General features: G+C 37.5%; 1 protein-coding gene, 1 long non-coding RNA gene and 1 pseudogene across 4 annotated transcripts in view; 2 read left to right on the forward strand and 1 right to left on the reverse strand.

The window, feature by feature from the left end:
* Positions 1-24973, reverse strand: part of LOC309661983 (proline-rich protein 11 pseudogene) — a 367415-nt pseudogene that overhangs the window by 263246 nt on the left and 79196 nt on the right. The gene's annotated exons all lie outside the window — the stretch shown is intronic.
* SMIM14 (small integral membrane protein 14) overlaps positions 3869-24973 on the forward strand; it is a 63806-nt gene continuing 42701 nt past the window's right edge. Inside the window, exon 1 of one of the 2 annotated variants that reach the window (XR_014264411.1) lies at positions 3869-4154. The gene's annotated coding sequence lies outside the window, so the exon portion shown is untranslated. The remainder of the gene's footprint in view (positions 4155-24973) is intronic. The other variant, XM_082464322.1, reaches the window with a different exon arrangement.
* Positions 4163-16876, forward strand: LOC309662012. The gene is made up of 3 exons (XR_014264423.1): positions 4163-13894; positions 15895-15927; positions 16756-16876. It is a non-coding gene; the product is annotated as an uncharacterized lncRNA (long non-coding RNA).

Raw genomic sequence — 24973 nt, forward strand, 5'->3', positions numbered from 1 at the left:
AGCTGTTCCGCAGCAGGTGGGATCTTCCCAGACCAGGGCTTGAACCTGTGTCCCCTGCATTGGCAGGCAGATTCTTAACCACTGCACCACCAGGGAAGCCCCTAAATATCTGTTGTTTAAGACATCCAGTCTGTGCTATTCTGTTATGGCAGCCTGAGCAGACTAATACAACCACAATTTTTTTAAGTTAAAAAAAATTATTAATGATATTTTGAATTGTAAAAATAATGCATTGATATGAAAAAATTCAAATCATACAAAGGGTAAACAATCATAAGGAAGCCTCTCACCCCATCCCCAGAGTAACCAATGCCAATAGTTATAAGAATATCTTCCAGAATGCTTTTATGAATATATAAAACATATATATTTATATTATAAACACTTTCTTCTTCTAAAGCAAGAATCAAAGTAGGGTCTGGTTCAGAAAGGGAAGATACCTTCAAGTTTGTTAATGCCTAAAACATAGCTTAACATATTCATCCATTCCATCCATTGTATATTTAGATTATTTCTAGATTTTTTTCCTCCATCATAAAATGTGATTAACTTCCTTACAGTCACTTAAAATTATTTCTATTCTCGAGTTTTTTAGATCCTAACATACAATGCAACATTTAGCCTTTCCATTACCATTGTTTACATAGGTTATTTCCCTATTTTTCTCCCATCATATAAATGCAATTCATATCTCTACAATGTTACTCTTTTAAATTATTTCATTAAGTTCCTAGTAATGAAAATCGGTCAACAGATGTGATATTTTTATGGAACTTGGTATATATTGCCAAATTGATTACCTGCCAACTTACATTTCTACAGCAGTGCTAACGGTACCAATATTAGATATTCCTCTTTAAAAATATCTCCCTCTCTGCTAAAAAAAAAAAACAAAACTCCCTAAAGTAGTAGTTAAAAAAGGAAATCTTAATTTGCATTTTTGATTACTACTGAGATTGAAGATTTTCAAATACCTATTAGTCATTAGTATCTCCTTTTTGTGTGTAAACCATCAACCCATACTCTTTACTCATACATGTATTAGAGGCATTAATAGCTTTCTTATTGATTTGTATGAGTCCTTCATACATTATATTACTCCTTTATCTATCAATATTTATTCCAAATATTTCCCAGTTGGTTTCTGTCTTTTTTTTTTTTTTTTTTTTTATGGCTGTGTTGGGTCTTCGTTTCTGTGCAAGGGCTTTCTCTAGTTGCAGCAAGTGGGGGCCACTCTTCATCACGGTGCGCGGGCCTCTCACTATCGCGGCCTCTCTTGTTGCGGAGCACAGGCTCCACATGCACGGGCTCAGTAATTGTGGCTCACGGGCCTAGCTGCTCCGCGGCATGTGGGATCTTCCCAGACCAGGGCTCGAACCCGTGTCCCCTGCATTGGCAGGCAGATTCTCAACCACTGCGCCACCAGGGAAGCCCGGTTTCTGTCTTTTAATTTTATGTGTCCATTCAACAAATATTCACTATCTACTATGTTCCAGGTACTATGGTGGGAATTCTACGTTATTTTCTAAATTACTTTATATAGAGAATTACACACATACTTTTTCATTCTTCCATTGTTTAAAGTTTTGAAAGGTTGAACTTAGACCAGGGCAAAAACCCACATATGATCCTGTATCACTGTCTGCGTGTCAGAGCTGGGCCTTTCTATCTCTCATGAGATTGCAAGCAGATGTTGGGCAAGGAGTCATCGAATGCTTGATTGGGGTTGCAGGATGAGCCCAATCAAGGTAGTTCACTCACATGGGGATAAAGTGGTGAAGCTGTTGGTGGAGGCTTTTGTTCCTCTCCACATGGGTCTCTTCATACACAGGTCTGCTTGAGTGGAGTTTCGTGGAGCCTAGCTTCCTCCAGAGCAAGCAATCCAAGAGAATGAGGTGGAAAGCTGCAATCAGTGCCTTTATGACCTAGCCTCAGAAGTCACACACCTTCAGCTGTATTCTACAGGTCAGAGTAGCCTTCATTCAAAGGGCTGGAGGAGTATATATTTCCAGAGTGGAGAATCATTGGGGGTTATCTTGGAAGCTAGCTACCAAAGATCCTAACATCTTGATTTTCCTGTAATTTACTTTATAAAGCAAATACTGATAATTTTCCAATACTGTGTACCAGTCCAATTTTGCAGCATACTGTTCTTTTATACACAGCTGTGTTTTCAAACACATATGTGCGCATGGGTGCACCCAAGTATTTGAGACTTTCTGTTCCACAATTAAGGTTCCACAGATTAAAGACCCTCTGTTACAAGGTCAGCCTATGAACTTCACTGGGCACTAGATTCCACTTCAAACTCTGAATTTGAGTAAACATTGTTCAAGAGTGCAGAGTAACAGCCAAGTAGCTGGACTTCTATCTACTTGTAATCTGTTAATTAACTAGGAAACACTTTGAGTCTTACCAGAAATTTTCATTTTCTAGAAAATTTTACCTGCTTTAATTAAAAAGCTCTTCTCTTTGTTTACCTACCTTTATCTAGAACAGGATTTTCTAAGTCCACGTGGCATTTTATGAATATTTTATTTTAAAGGCACAGCCATTATTCCCACGTAGGTTATTCTAAAAGAACTCAGGGCACAAGGAGACTTGGCAAAATAAGCAGCCAGGCATCCCCAAAAGATTGTCCTCGGGTCTTGCCTCCAGCTTAGTCCCAGGTCCCCTCCTGGATGCCTGTTAGCTCATATGCTCTAGAGCTGTTTTGTCTCATACGGTGGCCACTAGCCACACCCAGCACTTGCAATATTGAAAGTCTGAATTGAGCCTTGCCCTAAGTGTAAAATACACACCCAATTTTGAAGATTTAGTATGAGGTAAACACTAGTATCTCATTAATAATTTTTATATTGATTATATGTTGAAACTAATATTTTGGATAATTAGCTTAAATAAAGTGTACTATTAAAATTTTTTAAAAAAGCTCTTGCAGATGATACTAATTTGCTGAAGGTGATTCAGCTAGTTGAGGTGATTAACCAAATACTGAGGTAGAAGTCCAGGTTAGGTGAAAAGGTCAACTCAGAGTAAGGAAGACAGTTTCTTACAGCTAACCTTCACCTCTCCTGCAGGATAGGCAAATAGGCACCCTCGTGAAATCTTTGTTTGTTTGGAACTCACACTTTCATCTTACCACTAGTCCCTCTTTAAAGTCTGTCAATTCATGGACCCAAGAAAACAGCAGAGTAGCCCTAAGTTTTCCCAAATTGGGAAATCTCTTGGGTCCCAGTTGTTTAGCGGGGAAACTAAGAAGGTTAGAATGGGAGAGTAGAAAGCACCAACTTAGTTTACAAAGAAATGAGGCTCTTACACCACAAGTATTATCCTTATTTCAATCCCTAAGGTCAAAGCAACAAAGGTTTGAGCTGACTGCCTCCCAGTTCCCCACTATCTCTGGATCAGCCTTTAATACTCCTCTTGAACTGATTTTTAGTCAGCTTTCTGGATGCACTGTTAGGGAGGGTACAGGGGAATAACTGCCACGTCTGACGTACTGTTGTACATATAAGACTAAATGCCGATCCCCAATTTTCACCTGGGCCTGAGTGATCGAAAACAATCTCTACGTGTCTCAAAAGACATCAACTTGCGTCCACATCTACCGCTACCCCCGCTATTCTAAAGACTCCGGCCGAGGAAAGCCATCAGCTTAGGCAAAGGGAGACACACTGCAGAGGACGTTGTCCACGACAGACGACACAGAGGACACACTGGCCACTTCAACAGACGCGTGGCCTTCCCTCTCCACAGCGGAGCGCTCGGCTCCACCCCTCCCACCAGGAACTACAACCCCCGCGCTCCACGCCCGCACGAACCGCATGACGCTCGCGCCCGCCCCGCCTACCCGGACCTACTGGGCAGGCGCAGGGCGCGCGCATGCTCGGCCGGCCGGCTGCTGGGGGGGTCTCGGGCCGCTGCAATCTGTTGCGCCGCCGCCCGCGGAAGCCGGCAGATCCGGGTCTTGTGGCTAAGAGTGACGTGGTCAGTCGAATCAAAACAGAGGAGGGGAGGAAGCAGAGGGCAAGAGCGGCGGCGGCAGCGAAGACCGGAGCAGCTGCAGCGTTCCGGAAGCTTCAGGCGGTCTTTCTGCCGAGGCTTGGTCACGGCCCCCATCTTCCCCGCCCTGTCGGTTGTTGTCTGGGCGGGTGAGTGTCTGCCCCTTCTCCCACCGCCGTTTGCCGGCCCATCTTCCCCTCACCCCGGTTTTTCCTGGTGGCTCCTCAGGCTCTGGCGGACTGCGGCGGCTGTGGCAGAGCGGGGCTTCTTCTCGGGCTCGGAGAGTCCCCGGCCGGGCTGGCGACTCTGCACCTGGAGAAGCCCGCTGCTGCCGAGCCCGCGTCCCCCGGCGAAGAGCGAGGCGGAGAGCCTGAAATTTGGCTTTCTCTGCAGGAAACCAGAGTCGGGACTTGGCAGGGAAGTGGACGGTAGCCACGGATGGTTTTATTTTTAGGGCAAGCAGTAAACTCGGGTGGAGGCATATAATGGAGTAAAAAGAAGAGAGAGTCGTAGCTGGAAGGAAAACTCCACAAACCTTGAAATTCACACTATATCATTTATCTCTGTTCCTCAGCCTTTGCCGGGTTTGATGAAGTCACTAGGATACGTCCTTTGTTGTGATTAATGAGACTAGAAAGCTGCTGTCAAGAAAGCGGGAGCTTTTAGACCTTACTGTGTTGTGAATTTGAAGGATTCCATTTTTCTGTTTGTTCAGTAAGTGGAACCAGAGCCGACAGTAAAGAGGTAGCACCCTTTATTAGAACAGATAAAGTGCGATAAACTGGTTATCAGAGTACCTGAAGTGTCATGTTGCCATTTAAAGCCAGTTTTCCAAAGTGGCTGTTTCTGTGTGTTTTTTAGCCAAGGTGATGTTTGTTAGCCGTAGAGAATCAGTAGGATGTTTTCAGTTGTCCTAGTTTGCAAAATCGAAGATGTGGCCTGAAGAGAATGTCTTGGCTTTGCATAAAGTCGGATGAGCTTCCTGCACGTAATACCTGTGTTTAAAGAGATCTTCCAGTTTTTGTGTTATTGTCAGAAACCATTGGCAGCTGTACGTAGAATAACTTGGATGGCGTAAGACCTTTCAGACGTAGTCTCGAGACCCTTAGGAGGCGTTCTCGCTGCCCTGTCTGTGGAGCTTGCAGAAGGCTTGTGTTCCCTTCCACTTTAGATGACCGGCCACGCAGATTCCTCTAGTGTAGCCTGCTTGGAGCCCTGCCGCTCTCCGCACTTTTCCACCGCACGAACGAGACCGGAAGACCAAACCTCCCTTTTGTCCTAACTTAGTTTTAAAAAAGAATTTTTTTCCGCAGAGAACTCATTAATTGAGGTGTTTCTTTAGCAAACGGCAGGAAAGAAAAACAGAGCTATGTGCTAAATTGATCGTCACTTATCAAATCCAGGTCTTAGGAATTTAGACTACTCCCTTGAAGTGTATGTCCTTGTGTGGCATAACATGGACCTCTTCCTAACGAATTTCTTCCTTCCGTGTGTGGAACCGGGATCTTTTTTTCTTAACACCACAGTTGGAATCCTGCTGATTTACACAGAAACGAAATTATGTTTTCTTGAAGTTCTTTTTTTTTTTTTTACCTTTTATGCTAACCTATAACTGAATATTTTTGTTTATATGAAATAATTTGTGATAATTGGAGAAAATGTTGATTAAAGCAGATAAGCAAAAAAAAAGAAGAAAATAAGTCATCAATATTCTTGCCATCCAGAGATCACCAGAATGTCAGCAGTGGTTTTATATCCTTCCAGACTTTTTTGCATTTATGTATTTTGTACAAAAATGGTATCATACTGCATATGCTTTTCTGTAACCTGCTTTTCCACATAGTAGTACTTCATTTTTGAGTAACAAAGTTTAAATTTTTGCAGATAGGGACTTGTAGACCTTAACTTTTAGGGAATATTCACTGTATGTTTGCCACACCATAGTGATTAAAATCGTGGTTCTAAAAGATTTCCTTTCAAATCTCTTATGATGATATTGTAAGATTTACGAAATTAATATGCACTGTGTGACAAGGCTTTGCTTGTTTAACTCTTGAGAGAGCAGGCACAGAATAGCCTGAGATGACAATATGGAAGTTTAAAAAGTTGTTGTTCATTTAGTGATCTGATTCAGGTAAAGGTTTAGTTCTATTCCATAGCTGCTATATACTCCAAATACTGACCCGCTGTCCAGGCCTCTGGGAGTAAGATCCTAAAAGATTTTACTTTACTTTACACACTTAATGTTCTTTATTAACATTGAGTCTTGGATGTGTGCCCATTAGTCCAGTGCTTTATCAGTGGTGCCAAAAGAGAAGAAAGTTTCTCCTTCACCTCAACTTCAAAGGATAAGTACATACTACAAAGTATCCTAAACATGCTAATAACGTATTGGGGTCTGTTAGTCATAAACTTAGCTAAATTTGCCTTAAATTATAGTGTTCAATATATGTTCTAGATTTGTCCACTTCTTCCCATCCCTACTGCTACCACCTTTGCCAGCTAACCATCTCTCACCTGGCCTACTGCAGCAACCTCCTGGTCTCCCTGCTTCCACTTTTGCTTTCCCCTTACCACAGCCTAAGGGATCCTTTAAAATGTAAATCAGATTGTGTCACACCTTTGTTGAAAAGCCTCTCATCACGTTCGGAATGAAATCCAAACTCTTTACCAAGGTTTGCCAGGCAGTACATGTTTTGGCACTGCCTTCCTCTCTTATCTTGTATCCGAATGCCTAGATTAGTACCCAGGAGCCTGGTCACGTCAGTTTCTTCCTGCATTCCAGCGGCACTAGCATTGTCCCAGGAACTTGCCAGGCTTGTTCTTACCTCAGGGCGTTTGCACTTGCTGTACCCTGTGGCTTCCGATCTTTTCCCAGATCTTCCCATGGCTGATTCCATCGTGTCATTCAGGTCTCAGTTCAGCTGTTGTCGCTTCACGGAGATTGCCCCCACAATTATCTCACCGTTCTCTCTTATTTTCTTTATTCCATCACTGTCTGGAATTTCCTTATATTTTGTATTCTGTCTCCTATACTAGAAGTTAAACTCTGGGAAGATGGGGACCTTGTCTGTCCTTTTCACTGCAAAGTAGGTGCTCAACGCATGTTGGTTGCATGCATAAACCTGAACACATCTGCATCACTCTTGAACGTACTGTCTATTTTAAACCAGTTCTTTCTATGGAAAAACCCTAATTTTCAGCTTCTTTTTGTAGGGCTGTGCCTTGATTCTCCAACTTCAATAGTTCTTGATGTTTGGGCCAGAGAACAGTCACATTCTACTTTAGACCTATAGAATTAATCCCTGTGAGGAATTGGTCCCAGGTATCTGAATTTTCAACAAGCCCTTTAGGTGATTTGAATGCTTGTCAAAGTTTGAGAATGTGTTAATATTTTAATGGCTTTTCTCTGGGAGATTTCTTCTTGCTTTATAGTAGTAATGATAGCTGTCATTTTGGGGAACACTCTGTGTCAGGTACTATGCTAAAAACTCTTAGCGTGTTTTTCATTTAACTGTAGAGCAATTCAGATGTAGGCATTCCAGCTCCCACTTTACAAATGAAAGAACTGAGACATAGTAAGTAGCAGAAAGTTGGATTTGATCCCACATCTGTTTTCTTAATCACTGTACCCTACTGCCTCTGAACTACAGTGTTTAGAACTGTACACAGTACTTTGGTTTTGATAGGCCATGTTTTTGTTAAGGCCAAAGTAACGTTTTCTGTCCCGTTTCCAGTCGTGTCCTTAATGAAGTCCATTGTTCTGTTGGTCTTTTTGCCTGAGGTTGCATAGCTGGTAGATGACCTCAAGAAACATTCGGCAAAGGTCTTCTTGCTTTGTTGTATTGAATTTTCAGAGCCTACCAGGTTTAAAGTAAATTTGGAGTATTTTCTCCTTCATATGCATTACCTTGCATTCCACACACCAGAAATCCATCTATCACTTTTTACCTGCTGGTATAGTCATTTGAATTCTTCCTACATTTTTTAAATTGATTTGGGTGTTTTAATATTTGGACAGCCATTGGATCATCATAAACTGAATAGATTTCTCACTGCAAGACCTCTTTCCAAAGGAGTTAAAAAAAAAAAAAATTGAATTGATTGATGCATTAATTTGGGGCAGTTAATCCAGAGAAATACCAGTTGTCTTTACTCTCTTCCTAGTCTTGAAGCCTGACTAACTATGTTTATCTGTCGAAGCTCAGGTCATACATGACCATTAGCAGAGCTCTGTCCTAATCCACCTCAGGATTCTGTAAAGAGCCCTTTGTGGCTCCCATCACTTCACCTTCCATATTATCAGTAAATTGTCTGTGGCTCTCTGGCCTATTCGATTGGGAGGCCCATGAGGTCAGGGAGAACCAATTAAGCAATCAGTAGGCTTGCTGATGGAATAAATAAATGAAGAAAAATCGCAACTTTACCTGTATCTGTAAAAAGCAGTACAATGCTAAAAGGAAGTACAGTATTTGTAATAATCTTTTCCCATATAATGTAATAAGACTTAGAACAAAAACTTCAATAAAAGACACTAAATTGTCTAAATTGATAATTAATAGTGATATATTAGTGTACGAGTTGTAAAGACTTTGAAGAAAATTAAAGACTCCCGACTGTTACATTGTGGCTTATATTAGGATTTTTTTAAGATTGTAAAACTTCTTAGACAAATACTACTACAGGTTTGTGAGTAAAGGTATTCTTTTGGTGTGTGTTTATGTGCATATTCATATTTTGGCCCATACAAAAAGTGCTAATCATCTGAAATGGTTGGGCATATGTCAGTAGATCCTAACGTAGGTAAAGAAAAGCTTGGGCACTTCAAAGGCATTTTAAAAGAGGGCTGAAAATTATTTGAGTCTGAAATTTAAAAAAAGTTACCTGTCTGAATATCAATAACAATGGCATTTACTATTCATGGAGTATATATGCCAGCCTCTACTTTCTTTACATACTTTATGTTTAGCTTACACATCGGCCTTCCAAGTCAGATATTGTTACCCCTAATTTACACTGGAGGAAACAGGCTCTGGTTAGGTAAGTTGCCCAAGGAAAAGCCACTGGAAGTGTTGGGATTCAAACCCAATTTTCTTTGACCTAAAATTCATATACTTTATATTACAACAGTGTTGACCAGTCTTTTTGTCTTACAGAATCATGGAAGTTATAACAAGTAAACCTACTTGTTCTGGCTGTCAGAATATGCTAATAGAACTGCGATCATGAATTGTTTTGTTCTATTTAAACCTAAATTGGAGATGCATTTCTAGTAGTCCCTCTTTTTTTTTTTTTTTTAAACACAAGACATGCTTGTTACTGAAAAGCTGCAAAGGATAGTAATATATAAAGCCAACAACAAAAGCTATAATCCTGTCATTCAGAAGTCATCTCTGTACATGTATTTCCTTCCAGTCTTTTTAAATTCATCTTTGGTACAAATGAGATGTAATACTCACATAAGCTTGTATTCTTTTTCGGGGGTCGTGGAGGGGGTTAACATAGTGAGCTCTTTACTGTGACCTTAGAAAATTTCTAAACTTGATTTTAACTGGCTGCATTTTATAAGATATTTTGAATAAACCGGTTTACTCGAAGTTTTCATTTTATGTTGGACATGAATGTAGTTTCCAGTTTTCACCATTATAAATAATGTGGTGGTGAACCATGGCTTTAAATAGTCAACCAACCAGTCTAGTTATTTAAAAAGTCATAATTATGATATTTAAATGATTTGAAATGTGATTCAATCGTAGTTCAGCAAGTATATATAGCATACATATACTTGGCAGTCCGTGAAAATTTACATGAGAGTTTTTAATAGAGGTTGCCTCTGAGGAGAAGAGAGTACCTTTTACTTTTGCTTTTTTTTTTTCAACTTTCTGTATTTGAATTTTAAAATTAAATGTGATTGCTTTCAAAATTAAAAAAAAAGTTTAACTCCTTGGAAAAGTGTATATTTTTCTATACTAAAACCAATTTTTAGGTGTGTAGTAGGGCTTATATTTTGTTTATAACATTTTAAACTTCATTGCTTTTGTTTTGAAGAAAGTTACCTTGTTGCTTATTTTCATATTGACTTTTCATTTCCTTTTTTAAATTTAGGTTAAAGAACAGATGTGAGTCTCAGTTTTGTAAAAATACAGAATAAAGCTGGGTTTTGCTTGACTGCACTCATTGACAAGTATTACAGGTGCAGCACTTTAAAATTTTAACAGCTAATAAAGATGCTTCAAATCAAGTTAGGGATATAGTAAGCATCTTCTTCATAAACGAAGACTTGGAGGACAGTGTTCTGGTTGCTATCTTGTTTTAGCTTATACTTTTAAAACACAGACTAATTTTTTCATATACTATGTATTTCGTTGCTTTGTACTCTGGGAAAAGGTAATGTAGAAGAAACTGACTTGCTTGAAATTTAGAAGACTTTTTTTTCTGTGGTGCTTACTCAAGTTTCATTTTTTTAAATAACATTGCTTTCTTTATCACAGAGGTTCTAAGCGTTTTTCCTGTCATCATGAATGGCATTGACGTGCATCTACGTGCAGATATGTCATCTAGGCTATAGCATGGGTGAGAGAAGCTGTGAGTTACCTGAGTTGGGAGAGCAGTAGCCATAACTCCTTTCTGCTTCCAAAAATCATATAGGCAGGGAAGTGAATGGGAGTGATAGTGAGAAGAAGTCTTGATTCTGCTCTAGCTTATTTGAATGGTGTAAATCATTCACAGATTTGTAACATCACTTGTGATATACCTCAGAATTTCAGAACATACTAGTATTTTGTAATACAGCTATTGAAAGCTGGTTTTTTAACATTTGTAAGTAATTTATATCCACTATGACTTGGGGTCACAGAATATGGAATTTTTATATCATCTGTTGAATTTTTCTGTTTCTAACTTATGAAACACAGCCTTTTTTCCTGAGTTTAAAAATTTTTATTCAGAATATGACTAAGTAGTACTAGAGTAGAAATTTCAGAAAAACTTTTAGAATATGAAACTTTGGGTTAAGATATTGAATATAAACAAAAATGATTCAGTTGGAAAGTTTTCCTTTGTTTGATCATTTATAATAAATTTTACCCCTGGATCTTGAGAGAATCTATGAGATTGTTTAAGAGCAAAGAACAGCTAGGGAAGGACAGGAAATTTGTAGGTGAGGGACAAATGTTCAGAACAGAAGACTTCTTTCTTCCCTTTTGCTTTTATGCAGAAGAGTGATAGCTGAGCCCCAGGAGAATACAAACACCCCAAAGCAGTATACAGAGAACTTGGGCTGAAGGTTGAAGATACATTTCAAATCTAAGGGCTTAAGAGTTATTGGCTCAGAGCATTTTACAGTTTATAAAGCACTCTTACAAATTCTCACTTGATGAACAGCCCTTTAAAATGAATAGTTTCAATTATCACTCTTGTTTTATAGATAACCTGAAGTCACAGAGAGGCTAATTTATCCATTTCTCAGTAGTGCCATAACTTAAGTCATTTATCTGAGATATATTCTTTCTGGTATCCCATGCTGTTTTTAACAAGTGTTGCCTAAGGTGATTCCTAGAATACAGTCAAATACAGGTAAGGGAAAAAAGGGTCGCAGAGGAAAGTAAAGGTAATGTCTAAGATGTAGGAAAATAGGGTCACATTAATGGGGAATTTCCAGAAAAGTGGTGGCAGCCCTGGGGTGGACCTTTAACAGAGTCCTGTTCTGCAGAGACATCAAGGAATTAAGGAGGTAAGGAAATTCTAAATAATCTTGAAGAGTTCAGCTTTTAATAAAAATGGGATAGAAGTTAAGTTAGTTAAGTAGTTCTCCTTTTGCTCTTTCTCCAGAGAGATTATCACAGAAGTCATTTGTCTGTGACATTTATTTTGGCCATTAATTATGTACTGGTATGTGATTATATTATTATATGAATGAATTATAATTAATAATCAACTTGATTGCAAGCTCTTGGAGGTGGGGCATGCCTTTTATTTCTTCTGTATCCTCCTCTGAACTCTTCTGCTAGTTACCTAGTCCCCTGGGGACTTGTTAGATATATATCCTTTTCAGGAAAGGAGAAATGAGAGAAGACATGGGTTTGAAGCCCACCTCTACTGCGTGACTTTGGGTGAGTCACTGACACTCTCTGGGCCTCAGTTCTTTCCTCTTTAAATGAGTGGATGAGAACTGGTGCATCCCCAGAGTTTTAAGAGTAACACTTGTAAAGTTTTGGTTTGTTGAATATAAATAAAGACTTGGCATCCTCTATTCTGTACCTTATCTATACAGTGATGTCTTACACAGGCCTCCTGGGCATACTGACCTTGTTTCTTCTGTACATTCCCATTCCATTCTATGAAAAATGAACATTTTGTTGTCCTTCTTTCTAGCCTGCTCTAGTCTCTTCCTTTGGAATAGTATGCCCCCTGAAAGAGTATCTTTAAGCTTTTTGTTACCCTGTAAAAATGTTTTATGGTAAGATTTTCAGAGGTGGTTTTTATTGTAGTTTTCTCTTGTAACTAGCTAATTCTAGATGGGCCTGTTGACTTGAAAAAAATGTACAACGTAAGAGCTGTGAGTTGAGTTTATTCAGTGTCTTACTGAGGACTATAGCATGGGAGACAGCCTCTCAGGTAGCTCTGAGAAGCCGTTCCAACAAGGTAAGGGAGGAGCCGGTGTGTGTGTGTGTTTATATATATATATATATATATATATATATATATATATATATACAGTCAGGTGAAAGGTTACTGCTAGTCGCAAGGATCAGATATCTCAATTTAGTGCTTTTCTGTGCATGGGAAGATGCAAGAATCTGGGGTCATTGGAATTCTTCCTTAGATATGCATTTTTGACTATCTAGGGGCCCATAAATCCAAAACACAGAATGCTTCATCCTAAATTCTTTCAGTGTGTACTGATAGGTCAGCAATGGTTGTGGCTAATGATTTGATCCTTATAGAACTGGAATGGTAAGCAACATTCTTTGTTTACAAACAATATAGGGTCACCCTATTGGATCAATTTGGGAGTATTATAAGGAATTTGTAACTGTAATTGCTTGGCTATTAATGTGAATTTTAAAAATTTGTCATGATAGGGACTTCCCTGGTGGTGCAGTGGTTAAGAATCCGCCTGCCAATGCAGGGGACACGGGTTCGAGCCCTGGTCCGGGAAGATCCCACATGCCACGGAGCAACTAAGCCCGTGCGCCACAACCACTGAGCCTGCGCTCTAGAGCCCGCAAGCCACAACTACTGAGCCCACGCGCCGCAGCTACTGAAGCCCGCGTGCCTAGAGCCTGTGCTCCACAGCAAGAGAAGCCACCGCAGTGAGAAGCGCGCGCACTGCAACGAAGAGTAGCCCGTTTGCTGCAGCTAGAGAAAGCCTGCATGCAGCAACAAAGACCCAAAGCAGCTAAAAAAATAAATAAAAATTTAAAAAATAAATAAAAATAAAAGTTTGTCATGATAGAATTCAGGAAGTCTTAACTCCTAAGCATAGAGAATTATGGTATTTAAGGTACATAATGGGGTTTATTTCAACATTTAAAATTTTAAAATGACTTTAACTTCCCAGGCATAGCTTTAGCGGTTTTTAACAAATAACAGTTGACTGATTTGAACTTGCGTCTGCATCCTTTCCTTGCCCTCTTCCCATCAGAGAATCAGACAGAGATGCAAATGTAGTTTAAGAGAAAAGTATGTCACTAGTAAGAAGTATTAGGAAGTTAGTTGATGGTTATCTCATTTCTGTACTGCTCTAAAGTTGTGTTTAAAAGAGTGAAACAAGTATAACTAGCATGATTGGTCATATCTGACAGATGTGGAATGAGTCTTTGTCAGGAATTTACGTTGCGACTTCCTGCCCAAGATCTGGCTCATACTGGATGGATGTGTTATCATGGTAAAATTGCTAGCTTATCTGAACCTATTTTCCTCATTTTAAAACGGATAATTTTCCTGCTTTGACTTTGTTGGAAGGGCTGTTGTCAAGATATGAAAGTAGTTAGAAAGCTACAGGCAAATATAAACTATTATTAGGTATGGCTGTGTTTGATTGAGATCCATTTCTGATAAAAAGAATAAAGCAAATGAATATGTTACAAAAAAGTATTGTATATGAGTGAATTTGAACACCTTATTGCATTGAGATGTTGAGTCATTTGATAAAAGTAATCCCAACAACTAATTATAGCATATTAGTACATAGTACAGTAATGATAGTATTACTGAAATTGATAGGCAAATATTTTGTTCTCCCTGTTTAATATGAAAGGTAGCCAGAGTTTTGGGATAGCTCTGCTCATTTGGTTAATCCGTTTTCTAATTGGCTACTGGGTAAAAACTTGGGATCAGAAAGCTATTTATAGAAAAAATATATTTTTTAGAGGTGAGTAATTACCCCTTTGATATAATTGGGAATAAGGTTAAAAATAGACAGCAAACTCGAGTGTAGTCTCCCTGAATGTCTGGGGGGCAGTTCCAGCAGTTTCTGGCACGTATGTTTCACTTTCTTGGTTTTATAACTTTGGAGCTTTAATCAATAGCATTGATGCTTTTTAGATAAAAATGCATAGAATGCTTCTTCTGAGTTCCCCATTTCACTGACAAGCATCTCTATTTTCTGTCTTACAAAAACAAATTGCATGCATTCTAAATTATTACTCTGTATTTTGCCCTTGCTCTGGGTTTTTATTTTTTATTATTTTTTAAGATTTTTGTCTTTGATGTGGACCATTTTTAAAGTCTTCATTAAATTTTGTTACAATATTGCTTCTGTTTGATGTTTTGGTTTTTTGCCCGTGAGGCATGTGGGATTGTAGCTCCCCGACCAGGGATCCAACCCGCACCGCCCCCTGCACTGGAAGGCGAAGTCCTAACCGCTGCATCACCAAGGAAGTCCCTGTTTTTAATTTTTAAATGGGAAGAGTTTTGATACTGTTCTTGATCACTGTAAAGATTTGGCTACTTGGAAGAGTGATTTTATCACAAATCACCCTCTTAAAATTACGGTAGAAAGATAGTTTTCATCCTCTGACCTTGAGTCAAGTTTGGTTATCCCTGCTTTCTCAAGAAGAGCCCTGTGTTTGCGTGGGGAGGAAGAAGAGTTTTTGTTTTGTTTGTCTATAAAAATGTATTTCTAAAAAACTTAGGTATGTTTGAAATTTTTGGTACTAAAAGGTAGAATAGTATCATGCATCCATATTTACCCATCAACTGGCTTCAACAATTATTCAGCTTATGGCTGTTTTATTTCATCCATATCTCCTCCTTTGGACGATTATTTTCAAGTGGATTCCAGGCATAAAATCTCTTTTAACTGGAAATACGTAGTGAGATCTCTCAGAGATAATGACTCTTTTCAGATGTGTCAATTGACTTTGTAGTTATGTTAAAAAAAAAATTAGTAATTCCTAAATGACATTTAATCCAGTCAGTGTTCAGAGTTCCTGGTTGTTTCATAATTGTCCTTTTGCTAGGTTAGTTTGAATCAGGGTTCAGACAAGGTCTCTACGTGGCATTTGATTGTTAATCTCTTAAATTTCTTCAACTGTAAGCGTATCCCTGCCATCTCTTAAAAGTTTTGTTTATTTACTTTTTACCACTTAGTTATTGAAAAATCTGAGTTAGTTTTCCTTAGTTTTGCTGCATCCAACATTCTTCCTGATTTACAAGAGTTAATATATAATCATTATATGATATTGAAAGATAAAATATACAAAATGAAAACTAAAATCCTGTCACGCAGAGATACCCAATGATAGTTTTGGTATGTTTTCTTTCAACTTTTTTGAGTGTGTTTTTTTTGTGTGTTTTTTAAATATGTGCATGTGCTTTGCTTATTTTTATATCCTATTTAATATACTTTTGTGTTGTGTTTATTTCCCCATGTCATTATGAAAGAAAATGAAACGTTTGGCTGCATAATACTTCACAGTATATATCATAATTTAAATTTTTCCTTTTAGCCAGAAATTTAGATTGTCCCAATTTTTCACTATGATAAAGCTATGATAACCATGTTAGTACATAAATCTTTGTATTTCAGATTTTAAAATTTTTTTGATTTTTTGGTCGTGCCACACAGCATGCGGGATCTTAGTTCCCTGACCAGGGATCGAACCCGCACCCGCTACAGTGGAAGTGTGAGTCTTAACCACTGGACTGCCAGGGAAGTCCCTCAGATTTTTTTTAAATGATAGAACCTTAGAAGTGGAATTATTCACAGGACATGAACATTTTTTGACTTCTGGATTCATATTGCCATAAAAGTTATAGCTTGTGATCTCAAATGCAGTCTCCACTTTAAGGATCTGTTTGTGTATGCTCCATGTTATTAAGATGTCTTTGCTTGTCGTATTAATGGAATGTGTGTGTTTTTTTTTTAAATTCTTTGGCTTTTTTAATTGTATTTGAGAATTTTTTTATGCACACATTTTTATGTTGTAAGTTTGTTGATATTTTTCATTGTGTGTATCTTTAGGAAATTCTTCCACTAGAGTTCAAATAAATATTCACCTAAATTGTCTTCTGGAATTGCTGATGGCTGTTTTTTCCTTCTTAATTGCTAGCAGATTTTCCTAGGGACCATTTATTAAAATGTTGATCCCGTCCTCATTTATTTGTAATTCAAGTTTTGATATATAAATATATATATGGTTGGTATGTTCAGAAAATTCTAGAAAAAAGGATTTCCTATTTACTGGGTTGTAATATTACCTCTTCTCTCTCTCCTCCCTCCACCCTCTTTTTTCTGCCTTCCAGCTATAGTGTGTATCCAGACATCTTTGATTCTGAATGTGCCTTGGGAAAAAACCTGAAAGAAAACTAGTCTCATCTTCATCTGTTTTCTTTTATTTTCCTTGTTTTATGTGTATCTTTAAAATGAATTCCCATTTGCTTTTATTTTATTTTATTTATTTATTTTTTTTAATTTTATTTATTTATTTATTTATTTATGGCTGTGTTGGGTCTTCGTTTCTGTGCGAGGGCTTTCTCTAGTTGTGGCAAGCCGGGGCCACTCTTCATCGCGGTGCGCGGACCTCTCACTATCGAGGCCTCTCTTGTTGCGGAGCACAGGCTCCAGACGCGCAGGCTCAGTAGTTGTGGCTCACGGGCCTAGTTGCTCCGCGGCATGTGGGATCTTCCCAGGCCAGGGCTCGAACCCGTGTCCCCTGCATTGGCAGGCAGATTCTCAACCACTGCGCCACCAGGGAAGCCCTGCTTTTATTTTAAACTCAATTTACCAAACATTACCAAAACATTATACCAACATTAGTAGTTTGTGATATATACTCTGTTGTCTCAGTATTTTGATTCTCTTAATTGTTAAAGCTTCCACCAGAGAATGAGTAGAGGAAGGGAAAGGTAAAACATTGAAAACAGATTTTACAAAGAATTATTACCTCAGATTTATGGCAAAGGTTGACTTTAGAAGAATCCATTGTATGGTCTATTTATATACTTGGTCATTTCTCACTGATAATGGGATTTGGTTTATTTTGTAACACATTCACTTACAGAGTTTAGAATACCTTTTTTTATATATTAATTCTAACCAAGAAATTCAGTGATGATGGAAGGTCAGATAGAGGGTTAAGATAATTTAGCATGTTCAGTTCAAGAGAAAAATTGAAATGTAATTATTTGTCCCTAGAGCTAATGGTTCTGGTACGGGAAGAACAAGACGCTTACTCTAAGGTTATTCTTTTTAAAAGTTAATATTTTTTGAGTAATTCAGAAGACACAAAGCAGTATACAGCGAAAAGTTTCTTTACTACTTCTGTCCCCTAAATGCTTAGTCCCTCTTCGAGAGGCAACCAGTTATATAATTATTTTTTGATACTAAATTCTTATGGTTTTAAACCATTTGAAAGCATTCATAGAAGAAAATTTATCTGTGAGTTATTAATGCAAGGAAGTTCAGCATCAACCTTTTGTATTTCTTTTGGATAGAATCTTTTGTTTACATGTGTACGTAAATGTTTACATGTACGTACAGATTTATGTACCCATATGTAAATATGTGATTTGATTTAAAAAGTGAAATATAGTATAGAAAATTAGGAAAACAAGAAGAAAAAACATCTGATAACCTTAACAGAACCAAGTATAATCAATTTAATATAGAATACTTCTTCCCTAGGTTTAAATTCTAGACACATAGTAATTTTACATACTTTTTTTCCCGTAACTACAAGAATTTCACGTTGAGCATACTGGGTTTCTGACTCATTTCTTATGAGGGATATGAATTCCTTAGTTATATTGCTCTTGGAAGCTGGAGCAGGGAACTAACCCTTATTGGAGACAAGAGGAAATGAGAGGTTGGCAAGAGTAGGGAGGTTAAATAAGGGTACATATTTTTATAATTCAACCTTGAGAAAAATAAAGGAAAAATCAAGCTGCAGTATTTCTGGGTTCTTAGAACTGATTGCTCTTCTCTTTTTGATTTTTTTTTTTTTTTTTTTTTTTTAGGGAGGATTGGATCTGAGATGTGTAGACGATAAGCTGACATTTTATTGTTTTGAATGCTTGCGTGGAAAAACAAATGCCTAATACACAGTACTCTGCCTCTAATCAAAATTAATTTATAAACTTCTTGGTAGACTTTCTTCGAGGGCGATCCCCTAAAGTTTCTGGAGAACAATGAATGTTTGTGGAATTAATAGTACATTACCCAGGACTTGGTGGTCCGGCGGTTAAGACTCCACACTTTCACTGCAGAGGGCGCAGGTTCGATCCCTGGTCGGGGAACTATGATCCTGCATCCCGTGCGGCATGGCTAAAACAAAACACAAAAAAACAAAAATAGTACATTACCCAGTATTACTAACTTAAGTAAAATGTCAGTGCTGATCTTTTTTTTTTTTTTTTTGGCGGGCTGTGCTGCATGTGGGATCTTAGTTCCCCAAACTGGTGCCCCCTGCATTGGAAGCGCAGACTCTTAACCACTGGACCACCAGGGAAGTCCTAATCTATTTCTTTTTATCATTTATAAGGACTTTCCTAGGATCACCTGGAAGTAGTGGTAGTCTGCTTTGTCTCCTCTGTTTTGTAGGCTTTCCTTGTTTTTTGTTGTTGTTTTGGTTTTTTAATGTCCTTGACAGTTTTGAGGAGTATTGGCTAGATATTTGGTAGAATTCCCCTCAATTTGGGTTTGAATACCACAGAGGTGAAATGCCCTTCTCATCACATCATGTCAAAGGGTATGTGATATCAACATGACATATCAACATGATGTTTACCTTGATCTTTTGGTTAAGATAGGGTTTGCTAGGTTTCTTTACTATAAAGTTACCTTCTCCTTCTGAATTCTTTCTTTAGAAGTGAGTCACTAAGTCTAGTCCACGTTCAAGGGTGAGTGAGGGTTAAGCTTCACCTCCTAGAGGGTGATAAATCTACTAATATTAATTGGAATTCTATAAGGAAGATTTGTCCCTTTCCCTCCTTCTACTTTCCCCTCCCTCTGTGGGAGTATTTTAAAGCAGACCACAGATAACACACATCATTAATAAGAACGTTTTTATAGTTCTTGATACATATTGCCAAATCCCTGAAGGGTTGTAGATGTTAACTGTAGGACTAGCAATGTATGACTGAATTTTCATGGTACTTTTTTGGTGTTTTTCTTTTAGGTGAAAGTTTACATTTTTTTTTAGAAGTGAATTTTTTAAAAAATTTATTCATTTTTGGCTGCTCTGGGTCTTCACTGTGGCGCACAGGCTCTTTGTTGTGGCGAGCAGGCTTCTCTGGTTGCGGCACGCAGGCTCTGGAGTACACGGGCATAGTAGTTGTGGCTCGTGGGCTTAGTTGCGGTATGGGATCTTAGTTCCCTGACCAGGGATCGAACCTGGGCCCCTTGCATGGGGAGCATGGAATCTTAACCACTGGACTGGATCACCAGGAAAGTCCCAAAAGTTTACATTTTAATTTGCATTTATTTTATTTACTTAGGGTGACCTTTTAAAATGTTTGTTAATTAGCTGTAGCACCTCTTTTGGGAATTATCTTTTCCGTTGGTCTTTACCTATTTTAAATATTTTTTAGAGACTTTCTTGGCTCTTTTAACTCTTTTGTCTCTTAGACTTAAGAGGTTTATTTACCATTTTGCTTACTGGCCCTTCTTTTTTTTTTTTTTTAATTTTATTTATTTATTTATTTATGGCTGTGTTGGGTCTTCGTTTCTGTGCAAGGGCTTTCTCTAGTTGCGGCAAGTGGGGGCCACCCTTCATCGCGGTGCGCGGGCCTCTCACTGTCGCGGCCTCTCGTTGCGGAGCACAGGCTCCAGACGCGCAGGCTCAGCAATTGTTGGCCCTTCATTTTTAATCATCTTCAGGGTTTTGTCTTTTATTCACATCTCATGACCACATCATTCATAGTCCTGTTGTATTCTTTTAAAATTTTTTCCTCCTTCTGTTACATTTACCTACGTATATGATAAGGAAATTTGTTAGCTGTTGGTAAAGCAAAAAGTAAACAAGTAAGGCTATTTTAGGTAAAAGTCATGTAATGGTAGTTCCATTCCAAATTAATGTGCGAACTATTGTGGGTTAATCTAGCATAATCTAGCAATAATCTAGGATTATTTGCTTTAAAAATTCATGACTGATTCTCCCAAGCATTTTATGTTAAAAGTACTTTTAAAATATTTACTATTTTGCAGTGTGTTACAAAAAACCCATTTCAACCCATTTGAAAATCACTTGTATAATCTTGAAACCTATGTTGACATTTTATTATATTTTGGGAATTTTTGTTACCCCTAGGTATTTGTAAAATACTTTCTTTTAAAAAAGCATAATTTATTTTAAAAAAGAAACTTAGGAGATAACGGCTTCTTACAAAGATATATCCCAAACCAAATATTTACTTCTGTAAGAGGAACCAAGATGAATTTGCACACACACATACAAATGTATTAATGCTTTCCCCCCTAAATCTTTAATGGCTGGAAGACTTTTTTTAAACTTCATGTTAGTCCTTAACACCTATGGCAACAACAAATAGCTCTAAGATAAAAGAGCTGAAGTAAAATTGTCAAAAAAAAAAAAAATCCAGGGTTTATGTTTATCCTTCAGTTCTTCTAGCTTGTCCTTTGAAGAAGTTAGTAAGTTAAAGCATTAAAGAAAATGAAAATACTCTCCAATTAATATTTCACATTGTCATTGGATGTTATTTCCAATTGCTCTCTTGTGATTTTAGACCTATTTTTCTGTGATTTGCAGTTCTGTTAACTTTTTAGCTAATAGTCTGCTAGATATTTAAATAGAAAAATTTGTCAAAATAGACCCTTATAAATCTGGCTTTGGAGCCATCGAGAAGAAAGGGAAGCAAATAATGTATAACAAGTTCTCAATCTTGCTATGACATAATGGACTAATACTCAATAATATAAAGAGCTCCTAAAATCAACTAGACAAAAAGAGTTTGAAAAAGAAGAAATACAGATGCCAATAAACTTGAAAAGATGTGCAGCCTCATTAGATAGAAAATAAAAGCAATGAGACATATTTTGGGGCTCTGACATTCTGGCAAAAAATTTTTTTAACGTTATAGCCATATATTTTTATACTATTAGTGATAGTAATAATGTTTGTAATTACTATGCTATGCAATTAGTGATATGTACTATGTGCTGTTGGTAGAATTAAAATTGGTAAAGGCTTTTTGTGAATGCCCTTAGACCTAGAGATTTCATTTTTTTGTACTTAGTCCTACAAAAATATGGGCACAAAGATGTTTGTTGCAACATTATGTTAACAAAAATGTTGGAAAGGCCCTAAGTTATCTCTACTAAAGGAATGCTAAAATTGTATGTTTGTGTTTTGGAGTATTATGTAACCATTAAAAAGAATGAAGTAGAACTTTATATATTGGAAGGTCTCCAAGACTTTTTATGTTATAAAAAAGCAAGTTGCAGAACATGTATAGTATGATCTCATAAAACCTACCAAAATGATGGGTATAAATACATATAAAAAGACCTGAAAGTATTCGCACTGGGCTGTTAACTATGGTACCTCTTGGGAAAGGGAGTAGAATTGGGGAGAGAGGAATGGGGAGGTTGGCATTCGTCATTTTACTCTCTGTGCTTCTAGGGATACCACTGATACTAAATATGTAACACTGTTAATGTTGCTGTTTTACAAATATTTGCTACTAAGAGTATTTGGCCTAATCAAGAACCACTTTTGAGAAGTTTATTTCCCAAGGAATCAATCCCGTATATAATAAGCATGCAGTTCCATGGCATAATCCTAGAAAACACAGTAGTAGAACTACAGTATCTACTTTTCCACCTTTTCCAAAGTTATAAACAGGCAGTTAAGTTTGACTCCCCAGAGATGAAATATAAGGTAGGTTAAACCCACCCAGCATGAGCTGGAGAGTTTAAGGTTCTACCGGCAGATAATAAATTGGTTAACGGCACTGGAAAATTCCTTCAGCACATACAGAAACAGGATGACTCAACTGACTAATTACAGCTGAACTCTACCAGGAAAGGTTTGTTAGTTGTAGTTGAAGGAAGAAATGACCTGGATCTGAGGGACATGGGGAATTAATTGCATTTGCCCTCCCAAGATACAGAGTGGATTATTTTACTGCTTTCCTGTGCTGAGAGTTGTTTAGGAGTGGATGGTTTGAGAGCTTTAGATGTATTTTGTCCTTTATGCTGCATAGAAAGTCATCTATAAACTGTTGCTTAATCTACGCCCAGAGTCAGATTGCTATCACAAATATTCATTATACTGGGAAAATACTGATAAGTTAAATACTTATTATGGAAAATCTTAAAATAGAAAAAAGTAGAAATGTATAAAAGCTCTCCGGTACCTATCACTCAACTTCAATAATTATCAACTCATGGCCACTTTTATTTCTTCTATGCCGGTATTTACTTCCCTCTCTCCTCTCCAGGATTATTTTGAACTTTTTCAGTGCACTATTATTATTTTTATGACTTAGGCCTTTTGTGACCAATTGGAGTAAAGCTGGTTGTCGTCGAGGGTCAGACCCATGTGTTTGACATTATTTAGCATTGTTCTCACATTAGGGATATATATATCGAGGAGGTGAATAACTCCTCTGAAACATGAAAAGCAAAAGCATTGTTTTAAGTTACTTTCTATCAAATGCCTCTTCTAGGCTGATTTACCAGAATTCTGACTCAGTAACCCAGTTTTGTCTTACTCAGGATAGAGCAGCTTCTTAATGTCTTTGGACACCAAGGGATTTAAACGTGGGGTGGGATTGGGTGAGTTTTTTGCTCTAGTGCTTAGCTGGTGGTGTGCATTGACACTTGCTCTGAGGTCCTAGCCAAAAGAGGACTGTTTCCATTCTGTTTTTTTAAAAAGTAATTTTAAAGTGGAAACTATTAACTGAAAACTGTATAGTACTTAAAACAGCTCAAGTTTACATGCAGAAATTTCCACAGAAGCATAGCACTATTGAGCAATGTCCTTTTTATAAATGCGTTTTCTCATTTTACTGGAGGTTAATTAAGACCAACAGATAACTTTAAATTCTAGCTGATATACATGTCCCTGGCATATATAGATACAGAGAAAATAAACATAGTCCAATATTCAAAAATATTTATTCATTGCTTTGGCTTAAGCAATGAGGGAGGTGTTTAGAGACAGAGTGATGACTAAAATAGGTTCCTGCCCCCAAGCTGTGTTTTTTTGGGTGGGGGTGGTGGTGGTGGTGGTGGAATCTAATTTTGTAAGTCAAATGGATTAAAAAGAGACTTAAAATAGCTGTTTTACAATTTTTATGGGTGATAAAAACAAGTCTCCCTTTATAAAAGTCGGTTTGCTAGTACTTTGTATTTCTGTGTTCAGGGGCTATAGAACTGGATAGACATTGGGCATTTTAGTACTTGAATTTTATTTTAAAAAAACTTAGGACTGTATCTTTTAATTTCAACCAACATTTTATTGGACTGGCAAGGCATTGAGAGGGAGGAAGGACCAGTATTTGTAAGTGGACACTTGCATATGTCCACACCCAGCACAGTCTGAGCCCTTGTTTCCTTATGGACAGTTTGAAAAAACAATTGAGAAAGACTTTCAGGGGTGAACTTTATCTACATATAAGGGTAGATTATATATTTTTTCAGGGTTTTCTGTGTTGGATATGTACAGTCAGTTGTCTAACATGAAGGCTAATCAATTAAAAAAAAAAAAGTGTGGACACAGAGTGGCCTCAGACAAAACTGTGAAGTAGTCAGAGTTTGTGTTTGGTATTTCCTACCTTCTGGAGAGTAAACCTCTCCAGCTTAGGTTACCTGCAACTCCACTTCCTTCCCCTTCCAATCCCACCTGCCCTTAAGTCAGGCAAGAAGATATTAGATGGGAAGTAGGATTTCCCTGACTATTCTGCAACTAGATTTCACCTCAGTGTATCTTGGCTGTTTCCCCAAATCATCACATAGAAATTTGACTCATTCTTTTCAACAGCTGTATAGGATTTCAGGTACTCATACTATTATTTATTTAATTAGAGCTACATAAATAAACACTTAGAATTACCATTTTTTGCTCTTATAAAAAGTGTTGCAGTGACCATTCTTATACAGAAATTTTGCATGCTTATTTTGATATGGATATCTAAGTTTTCTACATAAATTTTCCAATTTTCTGATAAAAGTGATGTTTAGATTTGCACTTCTTCCATTTTGTATTTGCTTATTGGCTCTGTTTTCCTGTGAACATGCTCTTTGCTCCTTTTTTTCTGTTAGATTGCCATTCTCATATTGATTTTTCAGTTATCTGTAAATTAAGGAAATTAACGCTGATATGTGTTGAAGTTTTTTTTTTTTTAAGTTCTTTGTCTTTTTATTTTACAGTATATTTTTGGCTTGTAGAAACTGGATATCATTTTTGGCTGTCAAAATTATTGATCCTTTATAGGTTCTTGGATTTATGTTCTTCTACATGTATCCCAGTGGCCTTCTTGTAGTTATACATTTGTGACT

This window comes from Balaenoptera physalus (genome assembly GCF_965194825.1).
Source record: "Balaenoptera physalus genome assembly, chromosome: 5".
Lineage (NCBI taxonomy): Eukaryota > Metazoa > Chordata > Mammalia > Artiodactyla > Balaenopteridae > Balaenoptera > Balaenoptera physalus.